Below are 14,361 nucleotides of genomic sequence, written 5' to 3'. Positions count from 1 at the left end.
GCTACTCAGGAGGCTGAGGCAGGAGAATCACTTGAACCAGGCTGGTGCCAGAGTGAGACTCTGTCTCAAAAAAAAAAAAAAAAAAAAATAGAGATTTCTGTAACCCTCTCTAGAATAGGTCCCACTGTGAGAAAGCTGGAGCTAATTATTTTTTCAAAGTCTGAAGTATGCATGTTTTATTTCAATCTCGTCGTCTTTACACTGCCTGAAGATTTAACGTAGAATTTTCCATTAAATAAATTTTGTTCAAGAATTTAGGTGGTCCATCAACCTTGGTTTTTCTTATTCTCCTCTCCAGGCATGCTAATCTTCTTTCTATTTTTACACCTACTGTTTCTTTTGCCTGGATGCCTATCCAGAGGGAGATGTGAGACTCCATTAAACAACCAGCTCTCAGGTGCACTAACGGAGCCAGAACTCACTTTCTACCATGGAAAGCACAGAGAGCCATTCATAAGGGACCCGGCCCCATGACCCAAGTACCTCCTACCAGGCCCCATCCCCAACATCGGGAGTCACATTTCAACATGAGATTTAAAGGGGACAAATACCCAAACCATGTCAATAACTGGAATATTCTGTTTATCATTCTTCTACGTGTTTCACTCACTAGAAGCAGGGATCCCCACACCCCTGTGCCCCTTTTTTTTCATTGCTATTTCCATAGCTTCACAAAGTGCCTGGCAAAAGGTAGATTCTCAAGAAACATTTGCAGAAATAATGACTAAAATATGTCAAGAAGTATTTTTTTTCCACTATGAGCCCCTTGGTTTCTTTTTAGGTGTATAGACAAATGTAAAATTAATGAAGAGACAATTATTGTCTATACTGACATGAGATGCAAATCTGTTTTTATTCCTTGTTGTGTAGAAATTATAAATTGATAGATGAAAATAAAGTAAGTTCGCAACACCTTTGAATATATTTCTCCTGATAAAATTAAAACCATTTATAGCAAATGTTACCTCAGAATCAGGTATTTAAATGGATTATTTATGCAAATATAAAACAGTGATAAGAGGAAAATTTCAGGAAAATAATGCACTTTATTATGTCATAGCATCAAAATAAGATTTATATTCCTGATTGCGATTAAAGAAATATTGTATTCACCACACACATAGGCATATGATCAAATCTTCACAGCCTTTTGTTGTTGTTGCTTTTTCTTTCTAGTCATCTGCCACATGATATATTTTCTTCTTAGGTAGGCATAGTCATGGCATTACTGATGAAGTAAGTAAATGAAGTAAGATTGCATTTCTCTAAAGAATTCCCAGTTGTGAAAAGGCTGTGAAAAGAAATGTTGGCTCATATATTCAAAGCATTAATGAATCTGAAATGAGGAAATAGATAAAATGAGAAATAATAAACATATAATCAGAATAAAAATAATAATAAACGAGACTGTAAATGGACTACCTACTGACAATTAGTTAACTTCTATTTGTTAAATGTGGAAAGCAATAAGATTATTATTTTTAGTATACTACCTGGAATTGAAAGCACAGAGCTATTTCCTTTGTGCTCTCACTAAACCATCAGGTGTTTTGTTGTGGTACAGACATGGCTCAAAAATGTTTTACCCCCTTAACCATTTTATTTTAACCATTTTTGTTGCGCACTCACCTTCAGAAGACTTTAGGAGTTATGGAGGCAGTAGATAGTAAGTGGATGCCATCACATACTGTGAAGGTGTATCTATTTTCTTGAAATGTTACTATTTTGCTGTTCTCTAGTGTTGCTGTTTCTGTTTGTTAATCTGTTTCTGTATGAGAATCTGAAAATAGTTAAATCAGTAAAAGTATAATGTGACATATTTTCTCATGTTTATTATATTTTAAATATACAAGGTATCTCAGAAAAAAATGGGAAATTAATATTTCAAGGTATTTTTCAGCTCTGAACTGGATGCCTCCACTGTGGTGCGATAGTGGTACAATCTCCACTCACTGCAACCTCTGCTTCCCAGGCTCAAGCCATCCTGTCACCTCAGCCTCCCCAATAGCTGGGACTATAGACATGCCCCACCGCACCCAGCTAATTTATTTTTATTTTTCTTGGAAGAATGGGGTTTCCCATGTTTCCAGACTGGTCTCAAACTCACAAACTCAAGCAAACCACTCGCCTCGGCCTCCCAAAGTGCTGGGATTACATGTGTGGGCCACTGTGCCCAACCATATTTTTTATTTCTGCTTTCATTTCTAAAACTACTCGCGTATCACCAGACTTAAGATATTCAACTATTTTATATCAGGTGTTTTCCTCATGATCAATCTGGTCCATCAACATATAGCCTATAGTCAGGTTTGTATAAATAGTCTTTGTACAAACTCATACCTCTTTCCATGTTGTCCCAGTATAACAGCTTAGTCCTACCATGACTTATTCCTGACCCTGTTTTTTTTTTTCTTTTTAACAGCTTGTCATTTGCTTTCAAATGTATATTAATGAGCCTTAATTACTTACCAGACATTAAGTAACTGGTGATAACATTTGATTTTTCTCTAAGCTTCCAAATGTAAAATCAGATATAGTGATAAAATCATAGTGGCTTGAGATCAAATCTTAATGAGAGTTTTATAAAGTAGATATTTAAATAAATACTTACTTTAAAGGCATTTTCTCCTATATTAATTCACTAAAGTATTACAGAAAAGCATTCTTAGCAACAGGAACAATCTCCATACTACTAGTGAAGGATAATGAACAACATTTAATATACAGAAAAATTCTATAAAAAAAGTCATTTCAAAATAAATACATTAAACATAAGACATTTCATACTATTTAATAAGTATTTTTTAATTTTATAATTTAATCTCTCTGAAGCATTGCAACAAAAATCAACACACTTTTATTATTTTGCCATGACAATTATCTTTGTTCATTGCAACTGTAAAATTCAGTAGAAGCTTATCAACACCTACCTTCTTCTTTTAGAAAAATGCACTTCTGTAAGTCTTCAGTGTAAATATTGTGCTTCATAAAAACTGTGTTATTATGTTGGCTTAGTATAATATGCTTTTTACATCAAAATAACTTATAGTTATTCTCTCCTCTGTTGGTAATTATAACCCAAGTCCATTGTGGTAATAAACTTGGGCTGAATACCTGATGGGCCACTTTATTTTATTCTAACTACCCTTTTTCTATTATGACTATTTATTATGTCTTCATAAATGTGATGCACAGCAACAGTAAAGTGCAAAGACACCAACACATCTAACTCGTTTCCTGAGGTCTGCTCTTTTTTCCTTAGGCAAAGGCTTCAAGTTTTATTTATTTGCAATATCAGAAAGTATTCAAAAGCCATATTATCCCAGGTGTTTTCATCATGAAAAGGAGCTTTTTGAACATATATTATTGAACAGAACCAACATTCCCTATAAGAAATGGCCTTGTTGCCTATAGTCGGCCAACTTCACACCTAACTTCACTGCAAAAAAACAAAGAAAAAGCATTTCGATTGAACACAAGAAAATATTTTAGTAGGTGGAAATACGGTTAGTTGTGTCCATTATTGGGATTGCTAAAAGATGAGAATTAGTCTGACATACATTCTTTTCAATATTGATCAAAGGAAAGATGAAATCTACCCATTAAGTTTTTTATAGTATATATTTTATATGTCCTCTTCTTTCCATAACAAGAGTGATTGTTTTGTTTTTTGCTTTTTTGTGTTCTTTTTATGACTGTAGAAAATTTACAAATTTGTTTGCAGAGATAAAACATTTCCTGAAATTTAATGTACATAAAAGGTATTATGTGACCTGTTATGAAAGGCATATGATAATCTCACTGCCATGACCTCCAGTGATAATTTTACAAAAAAAAAAACACTACTAAAATGCTATTTAACTAGACTGTGTTGGTATGTACATTTTATGATCCCATGTGTGACAACATAGTAAAGAAATATTACATCTAGTGGTATTGTTCTCCAGACATTTTCACCTATTATGATCCAGCCTAACTTGTCCTGTCCTAAATATTTCCAAATGTTTACATTATTTTGCCTCTTTTGCCAAGATTAAATTCACTTTTCCATCCCACATCTGATTTTTATTTTTTGCACATAAATGTTTGCTATGCTTTCCACATAGGTCCTGTATTTTCTGTGGCCTTCTAATTCTAGGAGTTACAGCATTACTCAACTTAGAAATACCAAAATTTCATTCATGCAAATTATTTCAGATGGATCTGTGATCCATCCTGTGACATTCATTTTTAAAAAGTATGTTGGGCTTTACTTTAATATTCTTAGTGCTAAACCAATTTTTTCCTAAGCTGAGCCTTCTATTCTGAGACACTGAAATTGTAATTAATATTCCTAATAATTCAGTTCCTGCATCTCTGAAAACATACTCTTTAGCCCTAGATCTAACTCTAAGTGTTGAGGTTGTGAAAGTCATAAATCTGTGTCAAATGTTTAGGTTTGTAGTATTTATTAAAAATTATTTTATTGCATAAATAATTCACATATATTATCTTTAATGTTTGGGATTTTTATGCCACTAATAAATGCTCATTTAGGAAAATGAAATAAAGTAAGAATTTTTAAAAGCAAATTTATCAAAAATCTAACCTAAAGAGATAATCACAATTATTATAAAACACAGTTTTAGAAATGCAAATATGTTCATGGGTATGCATCTTTCACGTGATAGGAAAACCCATATAAGAAATCCTATATATTATTTACATGTTCAATCATATTATCCACCTCTTTTTGCTGATAGACCTATAACTAGACTCATGTCCCAATGGAGCCAAAGAGTACATTACAAAAGAAGGTGAGGTAAACACCAAAAGAATTGCATGAATTTTCAAATTTATGTCAACATAATTAGCAAAATATGTTTGGAAATGCATATTAAGGATGTGGAATTTAGCAGGAAGGAGTAAGAAATGAGATCGGTTTAGATTTAGTGATGTGGGCCCATTAAATAGACATTTTAGATTCAGTGTTTTACATGGAGGGGTATTTTCATTAGATATTAAATTCTGGGTTGATAGTGTTTTCATCACTGGTTTATCATCTTCTAATTTATAGAATTTCTGATAAAAATAACTGTCATTCCTAAAGCTTCATTTTTAAAGGAAATGAATTTTTTTTTTCTTTTAGCTGTTTTAAAACGTTTGTCCTTGACTTTAGTTTTTAATACTTTTATTTAATGTACCCTATGTGCTACGCGTTGTGGGGCAGGGAGGTTATCCCGCTTGGGGTTTGCATGGCGCCTTGAATTTTCATGCATAGGATTTGTACTAATTTGATAAACTCTCTTTTGCTGTCTATTCAAATATTGCTTGTGAAACTATTCTGAATCTAGTATTAGTATTCTAGATCTAGTATTGCTTGTGAAACTATTCTAAATCTAGTATTGCTTGTGAAACTATTCTAAATCTAATATTAGTATTCTAAATCTAGTATTGCTTGTGAAACTATTCTAAATCTAAATTTAGTATTTTAATCACCTGTATATTAGAACTATATATTTTTCCATAATCATTTTATACTATTATCTGTATTTTTTAACTTTTTCTATTTTCCTGTTTCACTCAATGTTTTCTACTGATCTAGAAAATATTCTGGTGTCTTCTTCCGGTTGGGCTCCTATAATTTAGTAATATAGACTGGGTAGCTTAAACAATAAAAGTTTATTTCTCACAGTTCTGAAGACTGGGAAGCCCTAGAGTCTATGAGTGCTACCTATTTAATTACTGGGAATAGTCTCCACTGTGGCTTGCAGACAACTCTTTTCTTCCTGTGTCCCCGCACGGCAGACAGCCAGCCATTCAGCTCTCTGGTATCTTCTTATAAAGACACTAACCCTATCATGATGACCCAACTCTCATGATCTTTTCTTAACCTAATTAGTTTCCAAATGCTTAGTACCATTTCAATGGGGATGTTACGTCTACTCTACTATCATACCCATCTACTGAGTTTTTAATTTTGATTATTATATTTTATTATAGAATTTCTGTATAATTATATATTTTTAAGATTAGGTTCAGTTGTGGGATGCTCCATCTTGTCATCTATTTCTTAACCATATTAAGCGCAGCAAACTGAAGGTCTGTGCCTGATAACTCCCAAATCTGAACTATTTCAGGTGTCTTTATGTTGACTTTTTATCTTAGCATTTGGTCACTACCTTCTATCACACCATGTAGCTACCACATTTTATATTTAATTTTAGATGCTGTATATATTAAATCACAGAGCCTCTAGATGATACCACATGTCTCCTAATAGAAGATAGTTCTTGGATGGACTGTAGTGCGAGTAGGGTGAATAAGCAACTGACCCCATTAGCAATTGCACTTGTTTGAAGTCCTTTGGACCTGGAGTGGCTGTTAAAAGGGAAGAAGTCACGTCTAATTCTAGTTTGCCCTACTCCTAGGTTATATCTTATCAGGGATCTCAATAGAAATACTAGCATGCTGACCGAGTACACAGTTTCTTGTTAAGCTTGTGCATTATATTGTTTTTGTTTTTTTTCCTCAGCTCTGTGAGCCAGCTTTATAGCTGGTTGCTGTCTCTTACCCATTTCGAATTTGGCAATAAATTGTGGTCTAAATTCACATAGAAGGTCACGCTCATATCTGTAGTTTCCTTTTCTTGGCTTCTAATATCTGGTTCCCTAATCTTGGTTTCAAGACTTTGCTACTTTAGTTGATCTGGATTCCAAATTTTCATCTTCCCAGACCTTTGATACTTTTGCAAAACCTCTAGGTTGTTGCATTTGACCGGGCTGCAAATTTTTGCATCAGGAATCAAGAAACGACCTTAGAGGAGAAAAGATTCAGGGAAAGAATATTTCTTCTAGCCCCTTCAAGTCCTGAATTTATTGCTCACTTTCTCATGCCTTCAAACAGTTGGGATTTTTATTTTCCTGGTATGTTATCTTGTTTTATAGTTGTTCTCAAGAAAAGAGTTTGTGTAATACAAGTGGAGCTATGATAGCTAATTATAGAAGTGTTTCATTTAGTTTTATTTCTTTTTCATCAAGTACTATGAAAGTTTGATATAATGCCTTTACCTCAGATCTCTTTGATAGTTATATATGATAGGTTCTGTTATGTAGTTTATTTTCTAGATTCTGAAATTTTAATTTAACCCATAATTGTTTGAAGGGAGTTTATAATTTTCCAAGTACAAGGTCTATTGCCTGACATTTTATTATTCATTTATAATTTTATTGAATTTCCATAAGAGAATGAGTTTATATTTTTATAAATTTATTAAGGCTTTTTTGTGGTTTCATACATGATGACTGTCAAAAGTTCCAATAATATCTGAAATATTATTTTGATATATTTCTATATCTCTTTTAAAAATTTTGAGATTTTTGAGTTTACAAGATAAATTTTCATCTCTCTGTGTGTTACGCCTGACAAAAGAAAGCAGCCCAATGAATTGCACTGATTGGAATGCTGACATAAATGCCATACATAATTAAAATACTGTTCCTGATTTATTAGAGAAATGGCTCTTTTAGAGGCAATAAAGCTTTGCATTGCGACAAATTTAATATCCCTAAAGTATCCGTCTTTTCCTTCAGGAGAGGCAACATTTTTATCATTTTTTAAAACTTCTTAATCACCATGTATCAAAAAGAAAATTAGACACATTCTTTTAAAATGGTTTTGATGTTGATGTTATGAATAATTTTCTCTTTCCTATTTTCTTGATTTTTGACATTTCTAAATCTCATCTAAGTAACAGAAAAAATTGTTTAAAACACAAAGTAAGTAATTAAAACACAAAGTAGTATTTAAATAGTGTTAAATACATGAGACTTTTAAAAATAAGATCTTGTCATAGTACTCTGTTAATTTAGAGAAGCCTGCCTCCTGTTTTTTTCTTCCCAAAGTAAAGATTAAAAATTCTACTCACTGAATACCAAAGATCCTGATGGCAAACAATAGGGAAATTAGCAGTGTTGCTAGTAATAGTCTCTATCTTTCCACAGGTTTGTCTAGCTACCTACCTATCTATATACCATAAGGACCTCTGCAAAGAAGTGCACACTCCAGGATTTTCTCTTACAGATTTATTTATTCATACTGAATTTCTCTTCATGCATTACTTAGTTAACACAATACAAATTTTACACTATTTCTATATTTCGTGATGCAGAGGGTAGGGGTCTATTGAAAATGTGTTCCAATTCCCCTCGTTCTCTTAAAGAAGACTACTGCTTAACATTTAATACACAGTAGGAAATGTTCCTATTTTCATGTAAAGTTCAGAATTTTAAAATCTTATTATCTTTCAACATGACATCAATAGTGAAAAATAATAAGAATTCTTTTTGAATAGTAGATAATACTATGAAATGTCAACTTTTATTATGTGCATTTGAGTATTTTTAAATGACAACTTTAAAATGAAACTGTGCTCTGACCAATAGCTTTTAAATAAGTTTTATAGATTTAACTGTTACTTTCTTATAAATGTGTTACGTCAAGGGTAGTGTAAACGTTCTTTCTTTCCCAACAGTAACTTAATGTCAAAAGCCAAGGCAATAGTAACAACAAAAGTACCAACAAATATTTTCTTTTAAAATTTAAGTTTTGAACATTTATTTATTTATTTAGTAGCATCTAAACATGTGAGATAAAAAAACAAGAAATACAACAAAAATCATACATTATATGTTGAATACCATTATAAAATTAACACAACTATTATCATAAAAGTAGTAATTTAACAATCCTCATAAATATTTTAATACACAGCCTACAATTTTTGAAATACTTTAAGCCCCCACCTTCTGAGTTGGGAATCTCACACACACACCTCATCCCACCCCACCTCTGACACGGACACACACACAGAAAAAAGAGAGAGAGAGAAAGAGAGAATATATTATTTTAAGAACAAACCTTTCACAACTGAACTATGCATTCAATTTGGACATTGATTAGCATTTTTTGAGCCCTCACAACAGGATAACTGATTTCAAAAAGGTATGAAATGTAGTCATCACAAAAAAATTTGCAATGTGGATTCTACTCTCATTATTAAACATGTGATTACTTAAAGAGGAAAATATTCAAATGACCTCAATGTCTCACAGCTGGTAAATGGTGAATCCTGAATTCTAACTCTAGTCTATCTACTTTCAATGTGCATGCATTTTACCTTGTATGTCACTACTTTCAGTCTTAGATCTAGCAAGGAGTATGATGTTAAATTGGGTTAGGAGGCCAATGGATCACAGCCTTGAAGGCCAACTAAGGGAGATTATAAAATATAAAACAGCATGTCGGGTGGATATTGTGCTGGAAAAGATGTTCTCATCATCTGTTTATGGGATACATGGAATATATAGAAGCATGTGGAGACAAAATAACCAAGGAGATATACGCATCTATGGCTCTATTCTAATTAGCTAAGAATAAGCCAGTGAGGCCACAGACAGTGACTCACACCTATAATCCCAGCACTTTAGGAGACAGAAGTGGGAGATCAGATTGCATGAGTCCAGAAGTTCAAGACCAATGTGAGCAACATAGTAAGACCTCATCTCTATTAAATAGAAAAAAATTTAAAAACAAAAAACAAAAAACAAAGAATAAGCCAATAGGCCTTGGAAAAATAATGGTATTGGCCATTATTGAAAAAAGTCAAAAAGGGAGAGAATAAAAAGCTCTAAACAGAAAGAAATTAAGACAAATTATATAGGAGAAAGAAAAGATGGCAAATTTAGGCCGGGCGCAGCGGCTCAAGCCTGTAATCCCAGCACTTTGGGAGGCCAAGGCGGGCGGATCACAAGGTCAGGAGATCGAGACCATCCTGGCTAACACGGTGAAACCCCGTCTCTACTAAAAATTTGAGGGCCTGTAGTCCATTATCGGAGGTGAGGCAGGAGGGGTGAACCTGGAGGGAGTTGCAGTGAGCCGAGTCACCCCCTCCAGCCTGGGGGACAGAGAAATCCATCTCAAAAAAAAAAAAAAAAAAAAAAAATATGTAAGATTGTGTCATTAGGAAAATTAGAAGCAGTGGGAATATTAACAATAACTAATTTAAAAACCCCTCCAGTAAGTGTGGGGAGGGGAATTATGTTTTTTAATTCCTCATATCTGAAGATCTTTTAAAAAAAAAAAAACGTATATAGATATTAGTATATGTTCCATGGAGCAGATGAATAAATTAGTTGTCAAATTTATTGTCAGGTGACCGATGATTTAAAACCTTTCCTTATTTTTTTACTTTGTGATCGTTAAGGAAAAAGAAAAAAAAATTGTTTTATTTACTTACCTGTCAAATATAAATATATACATGGTAATATCATGATGAAAGTTATATAAGATGCATATCAATTATGCTTGGATAGTGTAGTAATTCAATAAAGAATTGTTGTGGGTTATTATTGCATAATTATTTAATATATATCCTTTTACATAAAGTATATTTAAACCTTCAGTTTTGTTTTTATAACCTGATTTAAAGGAATTACTTAACTATAACCCCAGTGTGTTTTAAGTGATATTATATATTATTGCCTTCTATGTCTTTCTTCTATAGTTAAGTTTCATATTTGCAAATAGTGAAGCACATTGAAATAAAACTTTTGAAATAAGGAGTTGTGTGCTCATTTGTTTTCCAAAACCAACATATACAGGAATATCTTTGCAAATATTAGCCAACATAGATTGTTAAATGTTTTAAAGGTCACTTTTAAAAAAGAGTGTTTCATCAAGAACTTTAATCTGATTGTTCCCCACTCCTTATAATTATCAAAAATTGCAATGATAAATCCTTATGTGTTTTTTAAAATTGATTTTGTTGTCCCATAAGTACTTCATATAAAGACTTTCTTTAGTACACAAAAGGATTATTTGTTCTATCACTCGTTATATTTTTTACCATTTTTCTACACACAGCATTGCAAATGATCTTTCACTTGATTCTTTAGTTTTTCCCTTCATATTAGTTATTTTCACTTATTTTTCCATTTTAATACAGGAAAAGCTCCTGAGTTCGTCTCCCATGTGCAACTTTTATTTTTTGCTTTATTATATCAGCCTTTTACTGCTGCCAGTGTGGATGCTCTAAATTTGCTTTAATTTCTTTACACATTTTACTTCATGCATACTTATTTCATTGCTCCCCGATGCCTGTTTGTTTCTCAGGCTTTATCTCCTCATGACTTTTGCAACTAATTTACAGAAGCTAGATATTCTTATATTCTAGAGAAGTGGTCCCCAGCCTTTTTTGGCACCAGGGACTGGTTTCATAGAAGACAGTTTTTCCACAGATGGTGGGTTGGGGATGGTTTCAGGATGAAACTGTTCCACCTCAGATCAACAGGCATTAGTTAGATTATCATAAGGAGCACACAACCTAGATCCCTCACATATGCAGTTCAAAATAGGGTTCATTCTCCTATGAGAATCTAATGCTGCCACTGGTCTGACAGGAGGCAGAGCTCAGGTGGTAATTGAGCAATGAGGGGAGGCTGTAAATACAGTTGAAGCTTCACTCACTCACCCACCATTCATCCCCTGCTGTGCGATCTGGTTCCTAACAAGACACAGACTGGTACTGGTCTGTAGACCAGGGGTTGGGACCCCTGTGCTAGAGAATATGAAATGTTTTCTTCTGAATCTTGTTTCACATACTTTCAAAGATGTACTTCTCTTTCTTTGTGATTTTCAATGTGTTTAATGTGGTCATATAAATTATTTGCAAGATATAGGAAGATTGAATTCTCATTGGGCCTGTTTACTATTTATTTCCGTGGTAGTAAGATCAAAACCTTTCTTAGACCACTAGAGAAAGTGACAGGAATTTTCTCTTGGTCCCTTTGCTGGACTCACAGCAGGGTTGCCATGTCTACTTGGCCTGCTACACTCAACCCCTTGCAGGAAGGAGCATGTGAGCAAGTGAGTGCAGGATCTGGTTGGCCATTCAGTCGGCCCCTGGCCCTTTTGTGAGTGGTGGCTGCCCTCTGCCAATGAGGGCAGAAGGCCTGCAAGGCAGACTTTCTGGGTATCTGCTCTTGGTGGGTCCCAAGTTCTTGTCCAGCATCCAAGAAGAATGAGGATATGCTGACAATCAAAGAGTGAGCAAGTTGGGGAGTTTTATGGAATGATGAAACAGCTTTCCACAGAAAGGGGATGCAGGGTTGGTCCCCCTACCAGAAGGCAGAAAAAGTCCTCTCAATGTGGCTGAGTCTAGGGCTTTTATGGGCTCAGAATAGGGAAGGAGCAAGCTGTAGTATAACAGTATTGGAAAAGGCAACATTCGTTTGGTTAAAAGGCATTATTTAGAAAGAATAAATCAGGAAAGGGTGGGCAAACAGTAACAGAAGTTCTCACTCTGGGTTGTGGGTTTCATGCAGGATTAGCAGTTAGGTCTTTCAGCCTTAGGACTGTTTTTTGTCTTTAAGGTGAGGTTTCACCAGGGACCCATCTTTATTTGCCTAGCCATTTGGCTGCCTTCTGTCAGTATCAGAAGTATAGGTTAATATACAGAAATTCAAGTCAATATTATAGGTTTAAAGGTTAATCCTCAGTAAATACTGCTACTTGGTTTCTTTCAATGTTATCCCTTTCCTACTATTTTACTCAAGTAGATCAAATCAAAGATTATAATATCACTTTGCTTGGCAAAATATAAAATTACTGTGAAAATTTAAGGGATTGCTATCTTAGTTTTTCACCTGCACAATATTTTGTTCCCTTTACTATTCCTAAAATAGTGATGGATTATCATAGATGAGTTTCCATAAGAAGCGGACTCTGATGAAGATTTGTATGCATGAGGTGATTGCTGAGGAGAGCTGTGGAGAAAAATCTATGTGAGTGAGTGAGGAAAATACAATTGCTTAGAGGGGAATCTTGTACTATAATGCAGTTTTCACAGAGTAGGGCATCTGGCTCCAAAATCTCCATTCAATTATCAGAGGTCAGATTTTCTAAAAAAGAGTCTTAAAGAGAGATTTACTTGCAGAAGATTGATTGAGGAGAGCTCTCAGGACAACACCTGTAAGGAAATAGAAGGAGCTGACTTTCACAGGGGGAGAGGTTGAACTGAGATATATTTGCCTCCAAAGCTTCAGCAGATTGTATGGCAGCTGCTGCTGAGATTCAGAGTTGTTCTGAAGTCAAAAGATTTAGCCTTTGTACCCTTCATCAACCAGTTATTGAAAATAGGCCTGCCTCAAAGAAGGGACACAACTTCAGATGAGACAGCTCCTCTTTGCCAAGGTCAGTCAATGGAGAGGGATGCAGCGCCATTAAGAGGCAATATTTCCAGCACCTAGTTAGAATGAGTACATTTGTCTTGAGGGTACTATGATGTCCATGACAAGGATATAAAAACTATTAAAATGTGTGTAGAGGTTAAATGTATTTGCAAATGTTTATTCATTTATTTCAGGATCTTCTATGTCTTTTTGCCTTATATCTCCATACTGACCTATCAACAGGTATTTGATACCAGCTAGAACTAAAATGCAATTATTCACATATATGTCACAAACACTTCTTGTATGAACATAGCAATGATATTGTTTTAAGAGAATCATTAAGATGAAAGAGGTGTTTCTAAATTCTTTGGCATGCCACAGACATACTAGGGGCCAGAACTGCAGGGTTTTACCTTGGTGTTTTATGGAACAGAAGTCTTCTCCAGGAGAAGGAGGAAGTGAATAAAGCGGAAGATTTCTAGGGCAGGGGACTACAGTAAAGGCAAGAGACAGACGTACCCATCTTTGTGTTTCTTTCTCTGTTTCTCTCTCTTGCCATGGAACCTCAAGGAGAGAGAAAATATTTAAAAATTCCAATAAATTGGCCAGTGATGAGTAAGGGCATGCTTAGATTGGGAAGAATAGCTTGGAAAGACTCCAAGCCTTTAAGCCATACCCAATATGTCCTTGGAGAGAGAGTACACAATTTGCTAGGAAATGTGTCCTAATTAACAGCCTTACAGAACACTCCTGGCTCAGCAAGTTCCACAGAGGGCATGCATGCATTCCAAAAATTCCAATAAGTCACAATGAGGGATTATGGAAGGGCAGAGAAGGCAGGACCACAAGCAGTGGCCTGGTATGGAACAAAGAGATAGGGAGAGTGGATTCTTTGATACTGGTGCAAATTTCTGATCAGACTATGGCAATGGGTACTATTCAATGCCCAAAGGAGTAGATTGAACAGGTTGCAAATTAGTGGTCATAAATCCAGGGACCAGAGCAGCAAAGGACATCACAGACTACAGGAATTACTCTTCAGCCAGAATTGTGGTGCCTTCTCCCCGATCCTAACCACTCAGTAAGCCATCCAGAAGATGAACAGGCAGTATAGGAAACCTGAGCAATCACCTGGAAGAAACTGAATCAT

At 34.6% G+C, this 14,361-nt stretch overlaps 1 long non-coding RNA gene across 1 annotated transcript; it reads right to left on the bottom strand.

Moving 5' to 3' along the window:
* Positions 1-1,116: 1,116 nt before the first annotated feature.
* Positions 1,117-13,855, bottom strand: LOC116483185 (uncharacterized). The gene is made up of 3 exons (XR_009210076.1): positions 13,731-13,855; positions 1,630-1,780; positions 1,117-1,336 (listed from the first exon to the last, which is right to left on the bottom strand). It is a non-coding gene; the product is annotated as an uncharacterized LOC116483185 (long non-coding RNA).
* Between the last annotated feature and the right edge of the window lie 506 nt (positions 13,856-14,361).

The sequence above is a fragment of the Hylobates moloch genome, unplaced genomic scaffold, assembly GCF_009828535.3.
Source record: "Hylobates moloch isolate HMO894 unplaced genomic scaffold, HMol_V3 SCAFFOLD_15, whole genome shotgun sequence".
NCBI lineage: Eukaryota > Metazoa > Chordata > Mammalia > Primates > Hylobatidae > Hylobates > Hylobates moloch.
Note: the sequence above shows the minus strand (reverse complement) of the source record. Positions and strands in the feature narration are given on the sequence as shown.